This window comes from Ovis canadensis, chromosome 24 (assembly GCF_042477335.2).
Source record: "Ovis canadensis isolate MfBH-ARS-UI-01 breed Bighorn chromosome 24, ARS-UI_OviCan_v2, whole genome shotgun sequence".
In the NCBI taxonomy this organism is placed as follows: domain Eukaryota; kingdom Metazoa; phylum Chordata; class Mammalia; order Artiodactyla; family Bovidae; genus Ovis; species Ovis canadensis.
The window spans coordinates 22,381,935-22,405,852 of record NC_091268.1 but is presented as its reverse complement, the minus strand read 5'-3'; positions in this window follow the sequence as shown (position 1 = coordinate 22,405,852).

Sequence of the window (23,918 nt, the reverse complement as noted above, 5' to 3'; positions counted from 1 at the left end):
TGTAGACTCGTAGAAACCATAGCCCTTCCCTCTTGACGCTGGGAGATGCTGCATTTCAAGGCAACCTGGACCTTCTGAAGTTTTCCTTAAAGACAATTCAAGTAATGATCATTTCACTGATGTCTTTTGAAGATGGTATTGCATTGCTGAGCGTCTGCATCTACTAAGGCGTTTAATATCTCTACTTGCAGTGCACTGATATGTAGATCATTCAGCAGAACAGACCTTCTCCCTGAAAGGAGAACCAATTGCAGTTTTCAAATGCCACTTTCATTTGCTATTTGGCAGAGATACCACAGTCACGGTCTTCCTATTTCTATTAAGCACAAGGACTGGGACAAAGTCATCCTAGTTTCTTGTTGGCAAGCCTGCATTTCAGACTGTCGGCAGTGGTACTTTTGAGGCAATCGAGAGGTGAAGACAGCCTTCGAGATGGCCCCCAAGGATCGCACTTCTTTCTGTTCATACAACTGTGGTTTACCTTCTCACACCTTACAGTAAGTCCCCTACATACGAGTCTTCAAGTTGTGAACTTTCAAAGATGCAACCATCTGTTCCATCAATAAAGATTTACCACATAGCAGAGAGAGCTATACTCAATAACTTAAAATCAACTATAATGGGAAAAAAAATTTAAAGAAGACTGTAATTGGCCTGAGTTATATCATTTTTGGACCCCAGCTCCCTGCAAAAAAAAGTCCTCTGATTGGTCAATCTCAGTCACATGACCACTTGCTAGTGAGGGTAGGGCAGAGAAGGATGCCCTGATTCACAGCCTCCCAGGGACAATGTGCAGTTCCCAAAGTGCAGTCCCTGAAATAAGAGTCGGGTGCTGTTACCAAAAGGAGGAAGTGATGCTGGGCTGATAAGAACACTGGCTATACACAAAGCCAAGAGATCAAGCTCTTCAACCCTCTTCATTGGACAAAATGGGTGAATAAACACCTTTGAGTGTCTATGGAGACTTACCATTTCAATCATACAGAACTGAGAAAGAAAACACATTTTCATTCTTTCAATTCCTTAATTTCTTAACTTTTGGTTGCACCATGTGGCATGTGGGATCTTAGATCCCTGGCCAAGGATTAACCCCTTATTCCCTGCATTGGGAGGTGAAGTCTTAGCCCCTAGACCACCGGGGAAGTCCCTGTCTTTCAATTCCTAAGCATTCAATTTGCTGAGATGAGGGTGGGGACTGGAATGAACAAGCAGTGCCCTTCCTAGGGCTAATTATTTTGGAAACTTTGTAGATGAGTTCATTGCTGAGATTTAGATTCATTAAACTTATCTTAGTCCCCGGGGAGATTTCTCCATGGTATCCTAGGTTTTTAAATGAGCACAACTCCAGGCAAACCACAGGAACACACATTCTCTGTGTTAAGGTGGCCTAACCCCAAGGAGCTAATACTACTTAATAGTATGGTTTGGAAAAGGTGGAAGATTTCCTTAGGATGGGACTAGCCTTTATTTTATGAGCATCACAATAAAGTGATGGAGGAGTCTGCTGTAGCAGGCTGATGGCAAAGCTCAGGGTACTAAATCCTCTTTCACTGGGAGAGCGTTCCCTCTGGAAATGTCCCTCACCCTTTACCCTAATTTCTGGGAAGCATCTCATTTCTGTCTGTTAGCTTGTGTCTCTTTGCCTGTGTCTTGGTTTCCACTTTATCCAGATCACATGGGAACTGGATCACTTTGCTCTTGAGAGCTGCTCACATCATTCGGGTTGCTTTTAAAGTTTCGCATTTGGTGGCTCAGAGGTTAAAATGTCTGCCTGGAATGCAGGAGACTCGGGTTCAATCCCCGGGTTGGGAAGATCCCCTAGAGAAGGAAATGGCAACCCACTCCAGTACTCTTGCCTGGAGAATCCCATGGAGGGAGGAGCCTGGTAGGCTACAGTCCATGGGGTCGCAAAGAGTCGGACAGGACTGAGCGACTTCACTTTCACTTTCTTTCCTAGAGAAAGGGCTCAGGCCCCATCCAAATCTTGTCTGAGAAAGATTCAACAGTTGTGACAAGTCAGAGATCTTCCCATCTTTTGCTTACACAGGGAGAAGAAAGTGGAACCACAGCCGACTTTCTATGAAATGTAATTTTCCAAAGGGGTGGCTCCATCTTGCAGCTAGACATGGAGGAAATACACAATGGGAAATGCTGAGGTGTTGTAAGGACAGCCAGGGCTGACCTCTGCCTTGTTGATCATCCAAAGCTCACTGCCCTCCTTCATGTCCTGTTGGGCTCACTCTCCCAACCCCACCTCACTGACTGCACCTCAAAGTCAGAGGAAACAAGCGTGGGTGGGAAAAAATCAGACATGCAATTGACATGGGAAGATGTGAAAGAGTAAAGTGCCTTCTGCTAACATGTGGCTCCAATGAGTTTAATAGACTCATGAAGGCTTTTTCATAGTCCTTGGCATCATGGTCAGCAGGTTTTAAGTTGCCCCCCAATGACCTCCCCTTCCTGGTATTGATATCCTTGTGTAATCTCCTCTTCTCAACTATGGATGTAACCTAGGGACTCACTTCTGGCCAGCAGAACAGAGCAGAAATGATGGGATGTTACTTCCGAGAAGAGGTTCCACGGAGATGGTGGCTTCCATCCTGAGCCCTTGTTATGGGCTCACGTGTCCACCTGCCAAGCGGTGAGCTGCCCTTGGGAGGCCATGTGGCCAGGAACTGGGGCTGGGCAGCCAAGGAAGAGGTGATGGCCTCAGTCCACCAGTCCAGGGAATGAGTCCTGACCACAACGCTGTTTGGGAATTTGGAAGCGAATCCTTCCTCGGGCTGAGACTGGTTTAGACCAAGGCATTGATCTAAGTCCTGTGAGGGTTCTTGGGGCAGAGATGCCCAATTAAACTGTGCTCAGATTTGTGACCCACAGAGATGAAGGAAACAGATGACTGTTTTTGAAAGCCACTCAATTTTGGGTGCTTTTTTTATGCAGATACAGACAATCTCTCTATAATCTATTATAGATTATGATTTATAATCTTTCACCTATAATCTATTATCTATTAATACCTATCTATCATTTCTCATCTTTTATCACCTATCATTCTCTCATCTATCTATGCATGTGTAATCTATCTATCCAATATCTAGCTATCATTTCTCATCTATTTATCATCTATCTCTTTTCTATTTATCTATCTCTTGTCTATCTATAATCTCTCTTTCTCTTTCTCAATCTACATACTTGTCAGGTAGCTATATGGCTTCTCTCTTATAGAAACTGAGTCTCAGAGAACTGAGTAAACTGCTCCCTGTCTCCTTGGAAGGCAGGACTCCTATTAGTTGAGACTCTGCTGACATTCTATTCTGTGTGCTCTCTATATGCCCTTGTTGAATCCTCATCTCTTCCTGAGAGGTGAAATGAAAGTTGCTCAGTTGTGTCTGACTCTTTGCAACTCCATGGACTGAATTCTCCAGAATACTGGAGTGGGCAGCCTTTCCCTTCTCCAGGGGATCTTCCCAACCCAGTAATTGAACCAGGGTCTCCTGCACTGCAGGTGGATTCTTTACCAGCTGAGCTACCAGGGAAGCCCTCAAAAGGTTTGACCCACTTTAATTTAAGGTTCCAACTCTCACATAATCCAGTGAATATGTCCCATTCACTAGTTAACAAGCAATAAGGTGAATCTTCCTATCTGGGAATAAAAACTTTATCAACCTTAATCTCATTTAAAGAGTGGCATTTTATCTCACAAATCAAAGTAGCTCTTTTTCAATCCTCCATTTAGAAGTGAGAAACTGGATAAGAGAGGTTCAACATCCTTTCTAATGCCACACAATTCATAAATAGAGTAGCTGGGATTCATCATCTCTATTTCCTTATTGTGGAGGGGGTAGGGTGCTGTACCCATTTAATCCTTCTTCCATAAAGAGACAGCCTCTTTAGTCACTTCTTTTTGATCATTTCCTTCCCTCCTCTTCATGCCATAAGTCAGAATTGGAAAACATGAACATCTTTCATTTCAGGAAATGCTAAGAGGAGACATGGTGTCTTGAATCCCAAGCCTCATCCTCTCTTCTAATGAAAAATGAAGCTAGCATTTGGGCACTACCTGTTTGCGTAAGATTTGGGCTCTGGATTTGGGCACTACCTGTGGATGATGCACAAGCTGGAATCAAGTTTGCCAGGAGAAATATCAATAACCTCAGATACACAGATGATACCACACTTATGGTAGAAAGTGAAGAAGAACTAAAGAGCCTCTTGATGAAAGTGAAAGAGGAGAGTGAAAAGTTGGCTTAAAACTCAACATTCAGAAAACTAAGATCATGACATCCAGTCCCATTGCTTCGTGGCAAATAGATGGGGAAACAGTGGAAACAGTGGCAGACTTTATTTTTTTTTTGGGCTCCAAAATCACTGCAGATGGTGACTGTGGTCATGAAATTAAAAGATGCTTACTCTTTGGAAGAAAAGTTATGACCAACCTAGATAGCATATTCAAAAGCAGAGACATTACTTTGCTGACTAAGGTCCGTCTAGTCAAGGCTATGGTTTTTTTTTTTTTTTTCCAGTAGTCATGTATGGATATGAGAGTTGGACTATAAAGAAAGCTGAGTGTTGAAGAATTGATGCTTTTGAACTGTGGTGTTGGAGATGACTCTTAAGAGTTCCTTGGACTGCAAGGAGATCCAACCAGCCAATCCTAAAGGAAATCAGTCCTGGATATTCATTGGCAGGACTGATGCTAAAGCTGAAACCCCAAAACTTTGACCATCTGATGTGAAGAATGGACTCATTGGAAAAGACCCCGATGCTGGGAAAGATTGAAGGCAGGAGGAGAAGGGGATGACAGAGGATGAGAAGGTTGGATGGCATCACCAACTCAATGGACATGATTTTGGGCAGGCTCCAGGAGTTGGTGATGGACAGGAAGGCTGGTGTGCTGCAGTCCATAGGGTCACAAAGAGTTGGACACGGCTGAGCGACTGAACTGAACTGAAATGAACTGTGTCCTCAGCACTATGGTTATTTCCAAATTGCAGATGAGAAAACCAAGACTCATAGGTTAGAATGTTTCATGACTTCCAGCTGGTAAGTGACAGATGTGGAAGCAAGTCAGACTCGAGAACTGCCGTGCAATGCAGGCTCCTCCCTCCTCCTTCTTCCCTCTCCTGAGCATCCTGTTCCCAGTGTCCAAAAATGGGTGTGACTCTTCAAGAGGGAACCCTGTGAGGACCCTCATCATTTACCCCCATCCTATCTGTATGGATAAAAATTTACTACTTTAGACATCTGTGTTCAGGCAAGGGAGGCAGAGATCATGTATGAGAGTTCTGGTGAAGAATACTCATCCAATACTGGTGTGAGCCCTGATGGAGACTACATTCAGGGAAGAGGAATTCCAGGCTGATGCATCTCAGACAGAAACAAAATAAGAACTACAATAAATACAAGGTCCCTGCAGGCAAACACAGACCCAATTCCAGTTGACCAGACACAGGTGAACATAACATTCCTTAATGAATTTATTTCCAAATCTTGCCACACATCAGGCCCTAAGTACCTATTGTGTATTCATCACCGGGATGGATGACAGCGTGGAGAGAGGGCAGTGAGTTCCTCCCTCTGGAAGGTCAGAGGCTACTGGGCATCCAGCAGAGGCATGTATCAGCAATTTAACATGACACACTTGAAATAATTTGTGAGCAAAAGCTACAAAGTTAAGCATATGGAGACTAATTCCTCCCCTAAAGGTTCATCTAGTCAAGGCTATGGTTTTTCCTGTGGTCATGTATGGATGTAAGAGTTGGACTGTGAAGAAAACTGAGCACCAAAGAATTGATGCTTTTGAATTGTGGTGTTGGAGAAGACTCTTGAGAGTCCCCTGGACTTCAAGGAGATCCAACCAGTCCATTCTAAAGGAGATCGGCCCTGGGTGTTCTTTGGAAGAAATGATGCTAAAGCTGAAACTCCAGTACTTTTGCCACCTCTTGTGAAGTGTTGACTCGTTGGGAAAGACTCTGATGCTGAGAGAGAGTGGGGGCAGGAGGAGAAGGGGACAACAGAGGATGAGATGGCTGGATGGCATCACCGACTTGATGGATGTGAGTTTGAGTGAACTCCAGGAGTTGGTGGTGGGCAGGGAGGCCTGGTGTGATGCAATTCATGGGGTCATAAAGAGTCAGACATGACTGAGAGACTGAACTGAACTGAGCTGAAACCTTCCCACTTCTTTTCTGCCTCTATGTAATTGGAATGCTCTCTGTTGCACTAAATGGGAGCCCAGGAGATACTGGGTACACTTATTGTGTAAGTGTTTGTTCTCACTCAGGAACTTGAGTTGGTTTGTGTTTTCCTAGTTTTATGCTGTCTGGTTTCCCTGAATGGGCCCAGAGCTTGCAGGTGACGACCTGCATAAAGCGTGTAGTGAATTCCTTGGATAAAGAAGATGTGCATATATAGAGTTCAGTTTCAGTTCAGTGGCTTAATCGTGTCCGACTCTTTGAGACCCCATGGACTGCAGCACACCAGGCTTCCATTCGCTTCACTGTCTCCCGGAGCTTGCTCAAACTCATGTCCATTGAGTCAGTGATGCCATCCAACCATCTCATCCTCTGTCATGTCTTTCTTCTCCTGCCTTCAATTTTTCCCAGCATCAAGTTCTTTTCTAATGAGTTGGTTCTTCATATCAGGTGGCCAGAGTACTGGAATTTCAGTTTTAGCATCAGTCCTTCCAATGAATATTCAGGACTGATTTCCCTTAGGATTGACTGGTTGGATTTCCTTGCAGTCCAAGTGACTCTCTAGAGTCTTCTCCAACACCGCAGTTCAAAAGCATCAATTCTTTGGCACTCAGCTTTCTTTATAGTCCAACTCTCACATCCTTACATGACTACTGGAAAACCATAGCTTTGACTAGATGGACCTTTGTTGGTAAAGTAATCTCTCTGCTTTTTAATATGCTGTCTAGTTTGGTCATAGCTTTTGGAATATTACTCAGCCATAAAAAGGAACTAAATTGAGTTATTTGTGGAGACATGGATGGGGCTGGAGACTGTCATAGAGTGAAGACAGAAAGAGAAAAATGAATGTCATACATTAATGCATATAGTGGAATCTAGAAATATGGTATAAATGATCTTATCTGCAAAGCAGAAATAGAGATACAGATGTGGAAAACAAACAAAAGACACAAGGACAGAAAGAGGAGTGGGATGAATTGGGAGACTGGAATTAACTATGTATACTATATATAAAATAGGACTTTCCAGGTGACTCAGTGGTAAAGAATCTGCCTACGATGAGGGAGCCAAAGCAGAAGTGGTTTTGATTGCTGGGTCAGGAAGATCTCCTCCAAGAGGAAATGGCAACCCGCTCCAGTATTCTTGCCTGGAGAATCCCATGGACAGAAGAGCCTGGTGGGCTACAAGTCCATGGGGTCACAAAGAGCAGGACATGACTGAGAGACTGAGCATGCACGCATGAAATAGATAAAATAACGAGGACCTGTTGTATAGCTCAGGGAACTCTACTCAGTGCTCTGTGATGACTTAAATGGGAGGGAAATTCAAAAAAGAGGAGATATACGTATACATATAACTGATTCGCTTTGCTGTACATTAGAAACTAACACAACATTGTAAAGCAACTTTACTCCAATAACAATTGATTTTAAAGAAAGATATAGTGAATTCCTGATGTGGTGGTCATCGTGCTAAGTCTTCTTAATGATTCTGTAACATTGATTTCTGGAAAGAGCCTCACTGGTAACAGAGTTTTATAACAAAGAGGGAAATCTCGGGCCTGATAAAGAAGTAGGTGGGCATGGGAATTTCTAAGATATTCCCCCCAGGTTTCATCTTGAATGACCAGTTTCGTTTTGAGTGACTCTTTACCTAAGATGCTGTGTAGATCTGCTTTCTTGGGAAGAGCCAGGCATTGAAGTGGGCTTGGGGAATACATGTCAGTGTGATACACTTTATACTGGAGTGAACCCAAGGTGCTGTGTTTAGAAAGGCAGAACAGGAACACACAAGCAAGCCTGATGGGGAGCAAAACTCCTGGAGGAACAAAGAATGCTGACTCAGTCTTGAAGACTGGAAGCTGGTAAGTCATGGCGAGCCACGGAGGTTGTTTGAGGCAGACGGAGCAGTGTGGACCAAAGTTTGGGAGCCTGGTCTTTAGAGAGGCAGTGGGAAGCCACCAGTTGGCTTACAACAGTGGTGGTTCATGATCAAATTTCACGTGGCAGGAACATCACTGTGTTGTTTAGGGACTGGCTTGGGAGGAGACTGGAGGGGAAGAGATGAGGAGACCAGACATGTATCAGCTACAGGTGAGAGATGATATTGCTAAAGGATAAAGATAGTTGGGGCAGGAAGATGGGAGGAACAGAGAGATTTTGCTGGTGAAATGGAAGTTGATTGACATCATGAGGTCTTGATTACCATATTTCTTTTCTTTTTTTTGATTATTGTATTTCTTTACATCATCCCATAGAGGTCAACACATTTGCAGTAAATGACTGGAAGGATAAATGTTGGGGCCATGAACTGCTAGATCTTTAGACTGGAGATGGAGATATCAAGTTTCCTAGTTTAGTAACATAAAGCAGCTAAAATGACTTAAATACATTAGTCCCTTCCCCATCCTCCCCGCTCCCCCCAAAATCAGTCCTTCCTGGATGCCATGTTTATGGAATAATTTTCTGATTTGTAATTTTACTTATTAACTAACATCTAGTGATGAGGTGTGGAAAGTCTTATTTCTTCCCTTTCAAAATTAATTTTCACTGGAGTATAATTGATTTACAAAGTCGTGTTAGTTTCTGCTGTACGGCAAAGTGAATTGGTTATCCATATGGCAGAAAGTGAAGAGGAACTAACAAGCCTCTTGATGAAAGTGAGAGAGGAGAGTGAAAAAGTTGGCTTAAAGCTCAACATTCAGAAAACGAAGATCATGGCATCCGGTCCCATCACTTCATGGGAAATGGATGGGGAAACAGTGGAAACAGTGTCAGACTTTATTTTGGGGGGCTCCAAAATCACTGCAGATGGTGATTGCAGCCATGAAATTAAAAGGCGCTTACTCCTTGGAAGAAAAGTTATGACCAACCTGGAGAGTATATTCAAAAGCAGAGACATTACTTTGCCGACTAAGGTCCATCTAGTCAAGGCTATCGTTTTTCCAGTAGTCATGTATCGATGAGAGAGTTGGACTGTGAAGAAAGCTGAGCACCAAATAATTGATGCTTTTGAGCTGTGGTGTTGGAAAAGACTCTTGAGAGTCCTTTGGACTGCAAGGAGATCCAACCAGTCTATTCTGAAGGAGATCAGCCCTGGGATTTCTTTGGAAGGAATGATGCTAAAGCTGAAACTCCAGTACTTGGGCTACCTCATGCGAAGAGTTGACTCATTGGAAAAGACTCTGATGCTGGGAGGGATTGGGGGCAGGAGGAGAAGGGGGCGACAGAGGATGAGATGGCTGGATGGCATCACTGACTCGATGGATGTGAGTCTGAGTGAACTCTGGGAGTTGGTGATGGACAGGGAGGCCTGGTGTGCTGTGATTCATGGGGTTGCAAAGAGTCAGACATGACTGAGCGACTGAAACGAACTGAACTGAACACAACACATACGTCCACTCTTTTCTAGATTCTTTTCCCTTATAGATTATTACAGGATACAGAGCAGTGTTTCCTGTGCTATGCAATTCTTATTTCTTCTTATACAAGAAGGCACTGACATCTGGCTTCCACATGGAACCTTTAAGGATCAGGTCATGGGGCATCTTTGTGTACCTCCACAGGTGAGTTGTTATACTTGAGAATATCAGACCTTCTTAAGATGACTAGTCAGGCTGTTTCTCCATAGTAAACTAGCTCTGTTATTTCTACAATATTCCATGGAACTAACTGTAAGTTTTCCTTTGCAATCCTGAAACTGACTATGTCAAGGAAGAATCACTGTTGGGAATGTCTTAGAATAATGGATGTAAGAAACGGCAGAGACCAGCATTAAGGAACATACCCTAGGGAGTCCTCTCTCTGCATCTGTCTCAGTGGTTTTCCGCTAGGGGCAATTCTGTGCCCTCTCCCACCCCACTGCCCACTCCCACCAAAAGACACCTGACAATGTCTGGAGATCTTTTGTTGTTACAACTGGTGGGAGGAGTGCCATCGACTTCTAGTTGATAGAGGCCAGAGATGTCACTAAACAGTGTAAAGGACAGCCTCTCTCAGTCTAGAAAGATGGTACTGATGAACCTATCCACAGGGCAGGAACAGAGACTCAGACAGAAAACAGAATTATGGACACAACAGGGGAAGGAGAGGGCGGGACAAATTGAGGGAGTGGTATAGAAATATGTACTTTGTCATGTATAAAATAGATAGCTAATGGGAAGTTGCTCTATGACACAGGGAGCTCAGCCTGATGCTCTGTGACAACCTAGAGGGGTGGGATGGGGGGTGGTGGGAGGGGGGTTCAAGAGGGAGGGGACATGTGTATACCTATGGCTGATTCACATTGATGTATGGCAGAAACCAACACAACATTGTAAAGTAATTATCCTCCAATTAAAAAAATTATTTTTTAAAAAAGGACAGCCTATCTCAAGGTGGAATTATATGGCTTCAATGTCAACGTTTGAGAAACCCTCATCGAGATCTACATTTGAGAAAGAGGAAATGGTATACTAGAGAAAGAAGATCCCAAGACTGGATTTGAGTCCAACTCTGACACTCACTCCCTGTGTGACCTCTTCTTAAGTCATTGAATGTCTCTGGACCTCAGGGTCCTCACCTATCACCTGGGAAGGCTGGAGTTACTTCTACATCCTCAATTCTCTCCCAGTTCTCAAATGTTATGAATCTGTGACTGCCCTCAGGGTCTCCTCATCATCCCTAAGAAATCTGCTTTCAGTCTGGTTTATAGATTATTTTGAAGAGAGATCATGTCAGGCCCTTCCCTTACAGATGGCTTGACCCTCAAAATTATTTTGAAAAGTTTTCCATCGTGTAGAAGGACATTAAATGCAAGGGCAATAAGTTCTTTCTGTGGAGAAAGTATTGTTTCACATTTTTTCTTCTGAAATTCAATAGCCTGAACTCAACCTCACTACCCAGGAGAAAATGAGGAAAAAAAAAAACTAGGATCAAGAACAAAAATCTGAGAGTCGAGGTTTAAAGAGCCAAGGATTCTCCAATCCATGTTTTCATGCAAAATAAGAAACTTAGCATTTGTTCTATTATTATTTCCTGCCACTCAGAGTTGCTGTTAAGATTAAGTGAGATATTATTCAAATAGTTTCAATAAACATTTATTGATTGAGAGTGAGGTCTCACATATGAGTTGTATATTGACAAACATTTTGGATAGTGTAAAATACTGAGTAAATATAGGAATCATTACTAGCAGCTTATAAAATAATCTTCAAGGTGTGAGGAAATGCCAACTGATGGGCAAATTAGTTTGAGTGCAATTTACAAAGTCCTCCCTTGTCTTCCTGGGTCACTTCACACTGGGATGTATGATCATTAAATATGACCCTCAAAGGCACTATGTCTAGAGGAGGGGAAATTACTCAATTTTAAGACAAGATTTTAAACAAGGGCCAAACTGTTTTATCTGCTTGGATTTGGGTCACTAATTACACCCACTGATCTTCAAGTAATGAATTTAATAATGACCTCATAAATCGTGCAGTGGCAATGAGTTTCCTTTCTGTCCTTTTTCATCATAAAATGAAGCTGATGCCTTTTCCAATTAGTTATGGCAATTCTCTGTCTACCACGGAGATGAGACAAAGGAGGAGAGTCAGGGCTGTGCTCCTAGGGGCACTTGGACTAGAGTCTCTGGTGTGCTAAGCCGTGTGTTCCTAAACCTCGCTTTCTCCTTCTCTGATTCTTGTTGGAAAAAGTACGAAGCTGCATCTGATAATTTCCTAAGTCTTTTCTAACTCCCCAGTTCCAGGATTCAAAGTAAAATTCATTTGTGATACTGAAGACAAGATATTTTTAAGATGGTCAAACCCTATATTTCTTCCAAAGGAAGATTATTTTTTTTTATTGTTCCAAAATAAAGTGATACAGTTGAGCTGCATCTAATTGCTGGTTTTAATAAATAGTAAAGCAGGTTTAAATCATAGCTTAGGAAATTTGGGATAGAGAAGAAAGGCTGTGTTCATGGTAATTGTAAGGATAAGCCATTGCATACTTTCCCAATGATGTGGTGTGGGTTTTGCCAGTTGAGATTTTAAAGGAAAGCTAGATTTTTATTTCTTATAATATTACATGTTTGGCTTAGCACATGTGGTGGATTGCATGTCTGTGTCCCCTTAAAATTTATATGTGGAAACCCTAACCCTCAAAGTGTGGTAGTAGGATGTGGGGTCTTTGGGAGATGATTAGGTCATGATGGTGGAGCCCACATGAATGGGATTAGTGCCCTTATCAGAAGAGACCCAAGGGTTTACTTGCTGTCTGCTTTCCATCATGTGAGGTCACAACAAGGAGAAAGCCATCTGCAACACTTCAAGTGGGTTCCTACAGGCGTAAAATCTTCAGGCAGCTCATGAGAAACAATTTCTGTTAAGTCAGCCAGTTTGTGGCCCTGAACTAACTAAATGCATTCTTTCTGGAAGGAAGAAAATGGACCACAGAAAAGAATGTGGAAACTTTTCAATGATGTAGCCCAGCCCAAGGGCCACTCAACCAGCTCATGATATCAGATGAGCTGCATTTGAGAACCAGACGTTGGTGGATCCCTGCTTGCTTTTATATTTTTCCAAGAACTTGATGCTGTGGCTTCAATATCTGTTCTCAGCTTCCATCTTCTCCAGAGTTGTCCCTCCTGAAATCCAGATCTGACCTTTCTACTATGGATGAAATCTTGCTCTTTCCATGTTTTGAGTCCGTAGAATAACTAGACCATCCTTGGTTTCCTAAAACCCACCACTGCTCCTGACATTAAGTTGAAAAGAACACATATACAGCTTGGAACTGTCCTGGAGTTAAGGAGATTTTGCATCACCAGTTTGTCTCTTCTGCCTAGAAGTTTTCAACTCAGTCTTTTGAAGATTTCTCCCCCTATCTGGGAATTCCTCTTCAATTTCATAATAGAAATCAATGGAAAAATGGATTCATCAGCAGATCTATTCCCGGGAACCCTTCTATTCTGAAAAGCAGGATCTACACAATTCTAAAGTTGGGCATTTGTAGTAAGTAAAAATATCTAAAATTATTACACTAGGTTATAAACCTGATGGATCGAAAGACAAGCAGGAAAGGGAACTGCCCACAACACTACAACATGTTTATTGATAGAAAATATGCATTTGGTTAAATGGGATAAATGGAAAGAACAAAACTGCAGGTAGGAGCTACCTCTTAAAATTCTTTTGCCAATCCTGTTGGGTTTTTTTTTTTTTTTCCTCTTCTCTTCCTACCCATTTCCTGACCTTCTCTTCCCATCTCTTCTCAAGTTTATTCTGATTCTGTTGTGAGAAACTAATTGGAGTTGGGAGCAGGAGACAGGGAGATCAATTGAGAGCCCATCAAAGACATTCAGGTGAGGGAAGACGGCCGCCTAGACTGGGGAGGTAGACGTAAAGTGGGAGGGGAAAGTAGGAGGTGACGATGTGCTGAAGTCCAGTGGCTGCTACCCACCCTGGGGGCTGCTCTCACCGCCATGTGCAGAGGACCTGGGAGGAGTCTCTGGGCAACCACCCACCTACCCTCCTGAGCGGCTCCTGAAAGTACAAGATGAGGGACCCTCTGTAGCCCAGGGCTTCCCTGGTGGCTCAGATGGTAAGAATCTGCCTGCAATGCAGGAGACCTGTGTTTGATTCCTGGGTTGGGAAGATCCTGTGGAGAAGGGAATTGTACCCTGCTGCAGTATTCTTGCCTGTAAAATCCCATGGACAGAGGAGCCTGGTGGGCTACAGTCCATGGGGGTCACAAAGAGTCGGATATGAATGAGCGACTAACAATTTATGGAACACACACACACAAATTGTCCCAGAGAAAAACCTGATTAAAACCTTTTAAGGACTTCTCAAGGGTTTTCTGTAACCCCTAAGACAATGCACTGAAAACTCAAAATTTGTTAGCTCTTCCAACAATTCCCTAAGGGCGTTTTGATTCATTGCATATGGATATTAACATCAATGTTTTAGACACTGGAACTACCTAGATGAAAAATGACATGACACACTCCATGTAGGATGATAATCCAATAACATGAACAAATGTGTACATGACTGATTGACACTGCAATTTAATACTTGCACAAAAATTTGTATAAAGTAATGAGGTAGCTGAGTGGAAATAGTGATAAAGTCTGCCAATGGCATAGCCCTGGGGAAATCAAGGAGGGCTTTACAGAGGAGGTGATATCTGAATGGGTGTCTGAGGTTGAATGGAAGTTTTTATGTTAATCAAGGCTGCTGCAAGGTATGGTTTTTTATTTTAAAGGTTGACCCTGAAATTTATGTAGGGGTTTTCCTCAATAAAACAAAGATTGCACAGTGGTGCAAATGGTTGTCCAGAGATGTTCTTTGCACTGTTGTTTATAATGAGAAATTAGAAACAACCTAAAATGCTCATGAATGGGACTGAGAACTGTATAAATCATGGTATGTATGTAAATCAAATATTTACATTAAAATGAAACAGTTCTATACTTACCACAATAGAAAAATCACTGGTAAATTTTTAACTGAAACACACACAAAGAAATAACAAAAACTCAGCTAACCGAAGAGTGTGAGTGGTGCAAGACCATTTATATAATGTTCTAGGCATTTCTTTGATATCTTATGCTATTGAGAGAGAGACTGACTCTTTCTGGGCAGGTATTTGGATTTTCCAAGGGGGCTTCCATGGTGGCTCAGATGGTAAAGAATCTGCCTGCAATGCAGGAGACCTGGGTTCAAACCCTGGGTTGGGAAGATCCCCTGGAGAAGAGAATGGCTACCTATGCCAGTATTCTTGCCTGGGAAATTCCACGGACAGAGGAGCCAAGTGAGGTACAAGTCCACGGAGTCACAAAGAGTCAGACATGACTGAACAACTAAGCCCACATACCTCCTGAATTCCTAAAGACAGAGGGCCGGTACCCAGCACATATTCAGAAATTTAAGACAAAAGGATGCAAATAACTTGCAAAAATGGTATAATCTGAAAACAATTAAGTGGTTTTTGTTCTCAGGGCCTGGAGCTGCCCCAATTTGAGCCTGAGTAAACACAGCCTTGGTGGACTCGGCACTTAATCGCAGATGAAGTCCTTCAAAGTGGAAAATTTCACTGTGATTTACTTTTTTTTTCCAGATGTAAATACATAAGAATAATGCAGTTATAAAGCTGGCATTGTATTAAACCATAAATTATATTTGACACATAATAATGTTGAATTACTATGGAAGTCCATCAACGTGCAGGGGTATTGCCAACACACAGACCATTACTACTAGCACCAGTGTCACCACTTGCTCTGCAATAAATAGAGTTCTGGGGATCTTTGCTGTTGGGGGTCAAAATGGAATAAACTCAGTGAGGAAGAGAGATGTGTCAGAGTCAGGTTGCGGCCCAGAGCCCCAGATCATAGGGATTCATCCCTTTGCTTATTTACTCATTCAGTCCATCTTTAATGAAGACCAGACAGTACCACGCTAGGCTCTGCGGGTGGAGAAGACAGAGCTGGCTGGCCTCTGGCCTCCAGCAGAGAACACAGGGATTTGAAAATAGACTGCATGGTTCATTAATTAATTCTGATAAATTCATATCGTTATTCCTTGGAGATCTGGTCTCCTCTCACTGGCAGTATCACTGCCAGTGGTTAAGTAAGGTTAGGGACCAGTTGAGATGGAGAGAGAGAAATTAACCAGAGTGGAGGGAACTAGAATTCAAGAACAAGGATATTGTTTACATGGCTGCAGTTCAGATCAAAGAATCTGAACTGGCCAACTGATCGAGGCTTATTAAGAGATGCTTCCAGACCAAGAACCTTAAACCAGTTCATGACAGTAGGGGAGCCCGTGAGTCCACACCTGCTTTCTTGGTTGGTTGGTTTGAATTGCTGATTCCTCATCATCAATGCCAATGCCTTGCTTAGGGAGCTTTCAATAAATGGTTATTGAAATAATGAGTGAAACAATGTGATAGCGTGGTGTGTGGAGTATTGTTAATACTACAGTGATGGTCACAGTGTGTCTTAGCCTGGGTGGCTGGAATGCCTGGATTAATCATCCAGGGGTCTGTTTATGTAAGTATCTCAGGAGGCTTCTTGGGAAAGGGGTACAGGGAGCTCTGGAGCCAACAACCAGCTTTCCTAGAAGGCTAACTAATTGCAGTTTTATAAAGAGGACCAGAGACCACCAAACTCCAGCCAATGAACATTTACTGTGAGGTAGGAACACAGAGACACTGGTCTGGTATCCTTTGTGGTCAGTGGAGTGTGTGTTCATTGGAAGGACTGATGCTGAAGCTGAAGCTCCAATACTTTGGCCACCTGATGCGAAGAACCGACTGACTGGAAAAGACCCTGATGCTGGGAAAGACTGAGGGCAGGAGAATGGGGCAACAGAGGATGAGATAGTTGGATGGCATCACTGACTCAATGGACATGAGTTTGAGCAAACTCCAGGAGATAGTGAAGGACAGAGGAGCATGGTGTGCTGCAGTCCATGGGGTTGCAAACAGTTGGACATGACTGAGCGACTGAACAACAAAGTGGTCAGTGGAGAGGCAGAGGAAATATTTCTAAGAGTTTTTGTTTTCTGAGAAAACCACTTCCTGTATCTTCTGAGAAAGAAAGGTACAATTTGGAAGGACCAGGGTAGGCTGCCCTTCCGAGTAGAATAAAAATAGAAATAATTAGAAAGGAAACGCTTCTCTGGGACCATTTCTTCAGAAGCAGAGCATTGAGACAGCAACAAAGGCCAGTGGAGAAGTATTGCTAGGCCCCTGGATGGGTTTGGAGCCCAGTGATGGGAACAGAGATCAGGACTGTATATCAGATGCTGGGGAGATATAAATGAATAAGGCATGAGTGGCCCCAGCCCTCCAGCTGATTGCGGTCCCACACGGTCAGGCAGTTTTCAGTGTTGGGGAAGGAGGAGGGGGGTCTCCAGTTCAATAGGGAGCTGTGCCCCTGGGAAGGGATGTTTAGGGAAACTTCCAGAAGGAGGTGATGATTGTGAATTAAGGGATAAGCAGATGCCAGCTGAAGAGGGGGTAAGTACACTTCAGGCAGGGAGGTTACGTTTATAAAATAGGGGGAGTGGGTGAGAACCAGTATGGCTCATGGGAGGAATTCTAAACACTTGGTGCTGCTGAGAATAAAGTGATAAATAGAGAGAGGAGGAGGTGAGGCTGGAAGGAGAACAGGCTGATTTTATTCCATCTGCAGGTCCTTCGGGCTATGCTCTGGTCTAGGAACTGGAGATCTCACAGAGCTTAGACGCCAAAGGGAGTTAGCTGACTGCCATGCTTAGGAGTTTGTATTTTCTCATGGGGCAATAGGAAGCCATGGATAGTTTAAAAGGGAGAGCAGTGACATCATATTTACAGTTTAGACTCATTTCTCTGGCCGCAGTATGAAAATGGGGACTCAAGGACGAGATGGAGGTGGGAGGCATAGTCATGAGAAACCAGAAAGAGAGATGTGGGTTTGAGCTAGAAGGAAGATCTCCCCACAGTCCTGATTCCCCAGGGTGGTTGAGGGCCTGAGAAACAGGGCTGCTTGAATGGCTGTGAGTGGAAGGATGAAGACCTGCCCTTCAGTTCTGTAGAAACAATTAGGTGCCAAGGAGAAAGGAAGGCATTTATTTGCCCCGTCTCCTTGGCAGTGCTTTTGTGCTGTAAAAATTATGAAGTCGATAAGTGGAGGTGTGATTTATTTCACCAGGTGCTCCCCAAACCTGGGGTGGCTGGGGCAGCAATGCAGACTGCAAGCTGGCTAGGGGAGATGAGAAAACCAACCCCAATCTGGGAGGCTGGTCCTTCCTAATTGAACTGTTGAGGGAATTTTGATAAATGGCCCAGCCAAAGCAGTGAAATTAATGAATCAGGCTTGAGGCTGAAAGACTGCTTCCAAAGGACAAGGCATACATGCGAGCATCACTTCAGTTGTGTTTGACTCTTTCGTGACACTGTGGACTGTAGCCCGCCAAGCTCCTCTGCCCATGGGATTCTCCAGGCAAGAACACTGGAGTGAGTTGCCATGCCCTCCTCCAGGGGATCTTTCCGACCTAGGGATGAACCAATGTATCTTACGTTTCCTGCTTTGGCAGGCAGGCTCTTTAACCACTAGGGCCACCTGGGAAGCCTGAGGAGGGCAATGACAGGGTTCAAATCCTGTTGATGCTGGAAGGTGGGTGGAGGGGAAAAGGAAACCCAGACTCTCCCCATTTTCCAGGTGGGCTGGAAGCACAGTAATCCTGGTTAGCGTGGTCACCATTTGGTTCTTCTAAAAAGCAGAGAAAGGTGTATTCTGTGAGCCAGAAGAAAGCACTTAGCTGCTACCTAAGGCTGAAGGTTAAAGATATCCTTTTCAGACTTAGTGATGGGTGAATGGATTTTGATAGAGAAGAGTAGAGCCTGCCAGGCGGCTCAAATCAAACGCCAGAGGGGAAAGGAGGGGCAGGGCACTTCACTCTGTGTGATGATCTCTTTTTCTTCTAAGGGTTTGCACCCCTGGAACTCTGTCTTCTCAAATATCCTCCCCAGCCTCCTGGGCTCTGAGTCGGTGTACCCCTTCCCACTGCGTCAAAGTATTTGCAAGGAAAAAAAAAATCAAATCCAACTTGGCATATGACCTTTCAAGGCACTCGGGGACCAATTCTAACTTCACGCACTCAGCATCTGTCTTTTTGTGGAGAAGAACAGAATGAGGACTCTGGGAAAAGGAAACAGATCTTAATCCTCATAAGGTTGGCATTATTGACCCCACCGAGGAAACTGAGGCTGTGATATTGCTATTTATAATAAGAAATATGTAGACAGTCTTCTTCCCACATCTAGCACAGAGTTCCTAAAACCCCTGGAACTTCCTCCTGATAAAGAGCTTTAAAGATGACTCTTGTTATATTAATAAGGTGACTTTGGGGGACCTCACCCAAGGATGGGAAAAGTGAGCAGCAGAGGATGATATGGTTAGACAGCATCACCGTCTCAACAGACACAAGTTTGACCAAACTCTGGGAGACAATGAAAGATAGGGAAGCCTGGTGTGCTGCAGTCCATGGGGTTGCAAAGAGTTGGACATGACTTAGGATGGGAGCCGGTTGCCAGGAGAACAAGCCATGTGATTAGAGGGTTGGAATTTCCCGTCCTCTGCCCACACACACCCCCACCTCTGGGCTGGAGCTTGAATCAGTTGCCAATGGCCAATAATTGAATCAATCATGCCTATGTAATGAAACCTCCATAAAAACCCAAAAGGATAGTGTTTGGAGAGTTTCTGAGCTGGAGAACACATGGAGATGGGACGAGAGGGCATGGAAACTATACCTTTTCCCCACCCCTTGCTCTAGAGGTCCTTCCATCTGGCTGTCCAGAATTACATCTTTTTGTAATAAACTGGCAATCTAGTCAGTAAAATGTTTCTCTGAGTGCTGAGGCACTAAAGCAAATTAATCAAACCCAAAGAGAGGGTCAGAGGAATCTCTGATCTATAGCTAGGTGGTCAGAAGTACAGGTGATAATCCGGACTTGAGACTGGCGTCTGAGGGCTGGGGTAGGGGGAGGATGGCGGCGGTCTTGTAGGACTGAGCGTTTAACCTGTGGGATCTGATTCCGTCTCTGTGTAGACAGTTTCAGAGTGGAGCTGAGTTGGAGGACACCCAACTGGTGTCAGAGAACCTCTTGGGGATATGGAGGAATCCCCCCATACCCCGCCCATTCCCTGCCATTTACTGCAGTTGGTTCCAGAAACTTAGCTGGTGATCAGAAGTGGAATCAGGGTCAGAACCTTAGAGGCTAAGAGAGATTAGTTAACTTACTTCATGTGCATTTGAGGTGCTGACAAAATCAAGGCATGGACTTCCCTGGTGGTTCAGTGGTTCAGAACTCACCTGCCAATGCAGGGGACATGGGTTTGATCCCTGGTCCAGGAAGATTCCACACTTTGAGGGACAATGAAGCCCACTGAGCCTGCCCACCTAGAGCTGGTGCTCCACAACAAGGGAAGCCACAGCAATGAGTTCTCGCACCGCAAGTAGAGGGTAGCCCCTGCTCACCTCAACGAGCGAACATCTGTGTGCAGCAGTGAAGACCCAGTGTGGCCAAAAAATAAATAAAATAAAAAACAGGGCATGGTAACTTCAGTCACATTTGTATTGACTTTGGATTTTGGAAGGCAAAGGGAGTCTTTTGTATGCCTGTTACTGTCCACCCTAGAGAGCTTATTGCCTCTTTCACAAGTAGGAATAGCATCTTTGACCATCACTTTTTGGCAACCCATCAAGACCTCCAGGGCAAAGCACACTCTAAAAGGAGTTTCCTTTCTTTTTTTTTTAACTTAAATCTATGAGCTCTATATTTACTCAGAAAACTCCTTGATGACTCTTCTTTGGAGCAGAAGGGACCTGCAAGTGGGATGGCCTGCCCTTCCAGAAAGGGAAGACTTTCTCTTCGTGCCAAGACAAGAAGAAGGGGAAGAGAGAATGGGGATGGAGAGATGGGTTTGCTTATTACCAGGAGCACAGGTGATGGCTCACAGAACACCCCTGGGCAGCCCCATGTCTTCCCTAGCTCCCCCCAGTAGCTCGCCTGGGATGCTGGAAGCCTGTCACTAGAGAAGTGGCTGTGCTTTGTGCAGGATGGATGAAAAGCAGGACAGGTGGCAGGTTTGCGTAGAAGCAGAGAGAATCTGCTTGAGCAAGTTTTCTCTGGAACTCCAAGCATCAAGGGGAGAACTGTGGGTGATCAAAGCTCATGGTCCTGGGGATCCATCCACACTGAAGCAAGTCCCTGGGAAAAAGGGCAGGGAGACACAGCCCATGTTTGGGTTACATCAGTGATTAAATTCATGATTAGTTTGAAGCATGGCAGGCAGGTAAATTATATACAGTAAGGGGTCAGACCCAGACTGGGAGTGGAGATCAGAAAAGCTGAAATGCAATGAAGGAGTAGAAGTAGGGCAGGGCTCAGGAGAGGTGATCAAAGCATTGGACACACATGCAGACCGCGGTGGGGTCGGGGTAGGAAGAGAAAGGTCCATTCTGAGAACTCTGAACACAAACACGGAGGTGTACAGCTTGCCTTTCCACCTATACGCATCTTCTCCCTTTCTACAAATCAGGTTCGATGGAAGGACAGACACATCTGAGTTCAAGCTGGTGGAGACCCTCTGCCATCAGTCAGCTTCTCTGTGCTTAAGGAGAACAGGCAGGTGATTTAGTGTAATTGCATAGTCTAAAGCCAGAGTAACTCTGTGTGTGTGTGACACAGAGAGAGAGAGAGAGCGATAACAAATCTATGAATATATATTCATGGCTTGTACGTTCAGATTTCTCTGCAGCTTTGGAAAGGGGACAAATAAAGCAGATGAACGGTATTCATATTGTCATTTTTAAGGACTAGTGAATATCTTGGGTCAGAAGTTTCCAGTTTTTTTATTTTCTTGCTTGGGTAGGCATTTTCGATTCTCAGATGGGCATTGGGATAAAATGACGATTTGTTGGTTGCAACCATGTAACTGCTCACAAAGCATTATCTTGTAAGATGCTCTCTACCTCCCTGAGAGGTAGAAACTTCTATACTGCATGCATTCATTTACTTTCTTGTTCAACAAGGATCCTTCAAGCTCCTACTGTCTGGCATATTTATCTCAGTTCTGAGATAGGTGGACATATAATAGAAAAGCTTGTCATTGTGGAGCTAGAAATCTAGTGGAGAGGAGGGAAGGTAGATGCTTGAAACATAAACAGATGAATAAAGGAAATAGATGATGTGAGATGATAGCTAGTGGGTAGACAAGTGGGTGATTGGGGGTGGGAAGAGGTGAAACCAAAGAGGTGACATTTGAACTGATATTTGAAAATCAAGGAGGAGTTGCTTGGCCATGGGAAGCTAGGAAGAGCTGGACTGTCCCGGTAAGAGTGATCCAGAGAGAGACAATGTCACTGGGAATCTCAGAGAAGTTGAATGGTTCTCCCAGGGTCATGCAGCTAAAGGATAGGTTTGCTGAAGATTCTACACGGAGTCTTTAAGTCAAGGGCTATTTTCCTGTTACCTTCTCAATGATCTCTGGCCCAGTATTCATATTGCAGGATTCCAGGATGCTATAATATTTATTCCATTTTTTATTATTTAAACGTCAGCGGTTGTCATTTTGGGTAGTGATGAGGCTGATAGATGGAACATGTAAACTTTCTTTAATGGTACAAGCCATGAAAACTCATAAAGATGAGGATGTAGAGACCACAGCTTTTCCCCAGAGGGGCTAATGGTTTTTTAAGACCTTCAGGGTTCCCTGCAGGGGGTTCTGGCAGCTTGGGTAGGCATTTTCAATTCTCAAATGGGAATTGGGATGAAATGACGATTTGTTGGTTGCAACCATATAACAGCTCACAAAGCATTATCTTGTGAGATGCTCTCTACCTCCCTGAGAGGTAGATAATTCTTTAATGCATGCGTTCATTTACTTTCTCCTTTGTCCATTCTCAGACAGTTTACTCTTATCCTTCTTTCTATCTCCTCTCACCTGACTTTTCTGGAAGGTCTGGATACTTGTCTGTTGCAAGTTTCTTATGCAATAAATCTCTGGAGTGTTCCTGAGGTTGCTGGGAGAGTGGGTGATGCAAAGGCAAATTTCTTATAGCACCGTAAATCATAGGATGGCAAACTTTGTGTAAAGGGCCTGATATAAAATATTGTCAGTTTTTCAGGTCCTATGATCTTGGTCCTAAAGACTCAACTCGGCCACTGTAATGGGAAAACAGCAATGGTCAGTGTGCAAATGAATGCGTCTAGCTGCGTTCCAATAAAACTTTATTTATGAAACAGGTTGTCAGCTGGATTTGGCCTGTGGGCTATAGTTTGCTGACCTTTGTTGTTGCTCAGTCGCTAAGTCATGTCTGATTCTTTGCAACTCCATGGACTGCAGCACGCTGGGCTCCCCTGTCTTTCACTATGTCCTTCATTTGAGAGTTTGCTTTTCTTTTTTCTGCCACAATGCATTTTCTCAATCAACAGACACTAAATTCAAATTCTTGTCCATTGAGTCGCTGATGCTTTCTAACCATTTCATCCTCTGCCACGCCCTTCTCCTCTTGCCTTCAATCTTTCCCAGCCTCAGAGTCTTTTCTAATGAATCGGCTCTTCTCATCAGACCGTCAAACTTCAGCTTCAGCATCAGTACTTCCAATGAATATTCAGGATTGATTTCCTTTAGGATTGACTGGTTTGATCTCCTTGCTGTCCTAGGGACTCTCAAGCGTCTTCTCCAATACCACAGTTCAAAAGCATCAATTCTTTGGTGCTCAGCCTTCTTTATGGCCCCACTCTCACATTCATATATGACTACTGAAAAAAAACATAGCTTTGACTCGAAGAACCTTTGTTGACAAAGTGATGTCTCAGCTTTTTAATATGCTGCCTAAGTTTGTCATAGCTTTCCAAAGAGCAAGCGTCTTTTAATTTCATGGTTACAGTTACCATCTATAGCGATTTCTGCAGCCCAAGAAAATGAAATCTGTCACTACCATTTTTCTTCCTTCTATTTGCCATGAAGTGATGAGATCAGATGCCATGATCTTAGTTTTTTGAATGTTGAGTTTCAAGCCAACTCTTTCATTCTCCTCCCTCACCCTGATCAGGAGGCTCTTTAGTTCCTCATCACTTTCTGCCATTAGAGTGGTATCATCTGGATATCTGAGGTTGTTATTTCCCCTGGCAATCTTGATTCTAGCTTGTGAGTCACCTATCGTGAGATTTTACATGATGCACTCTGCATAGAAAT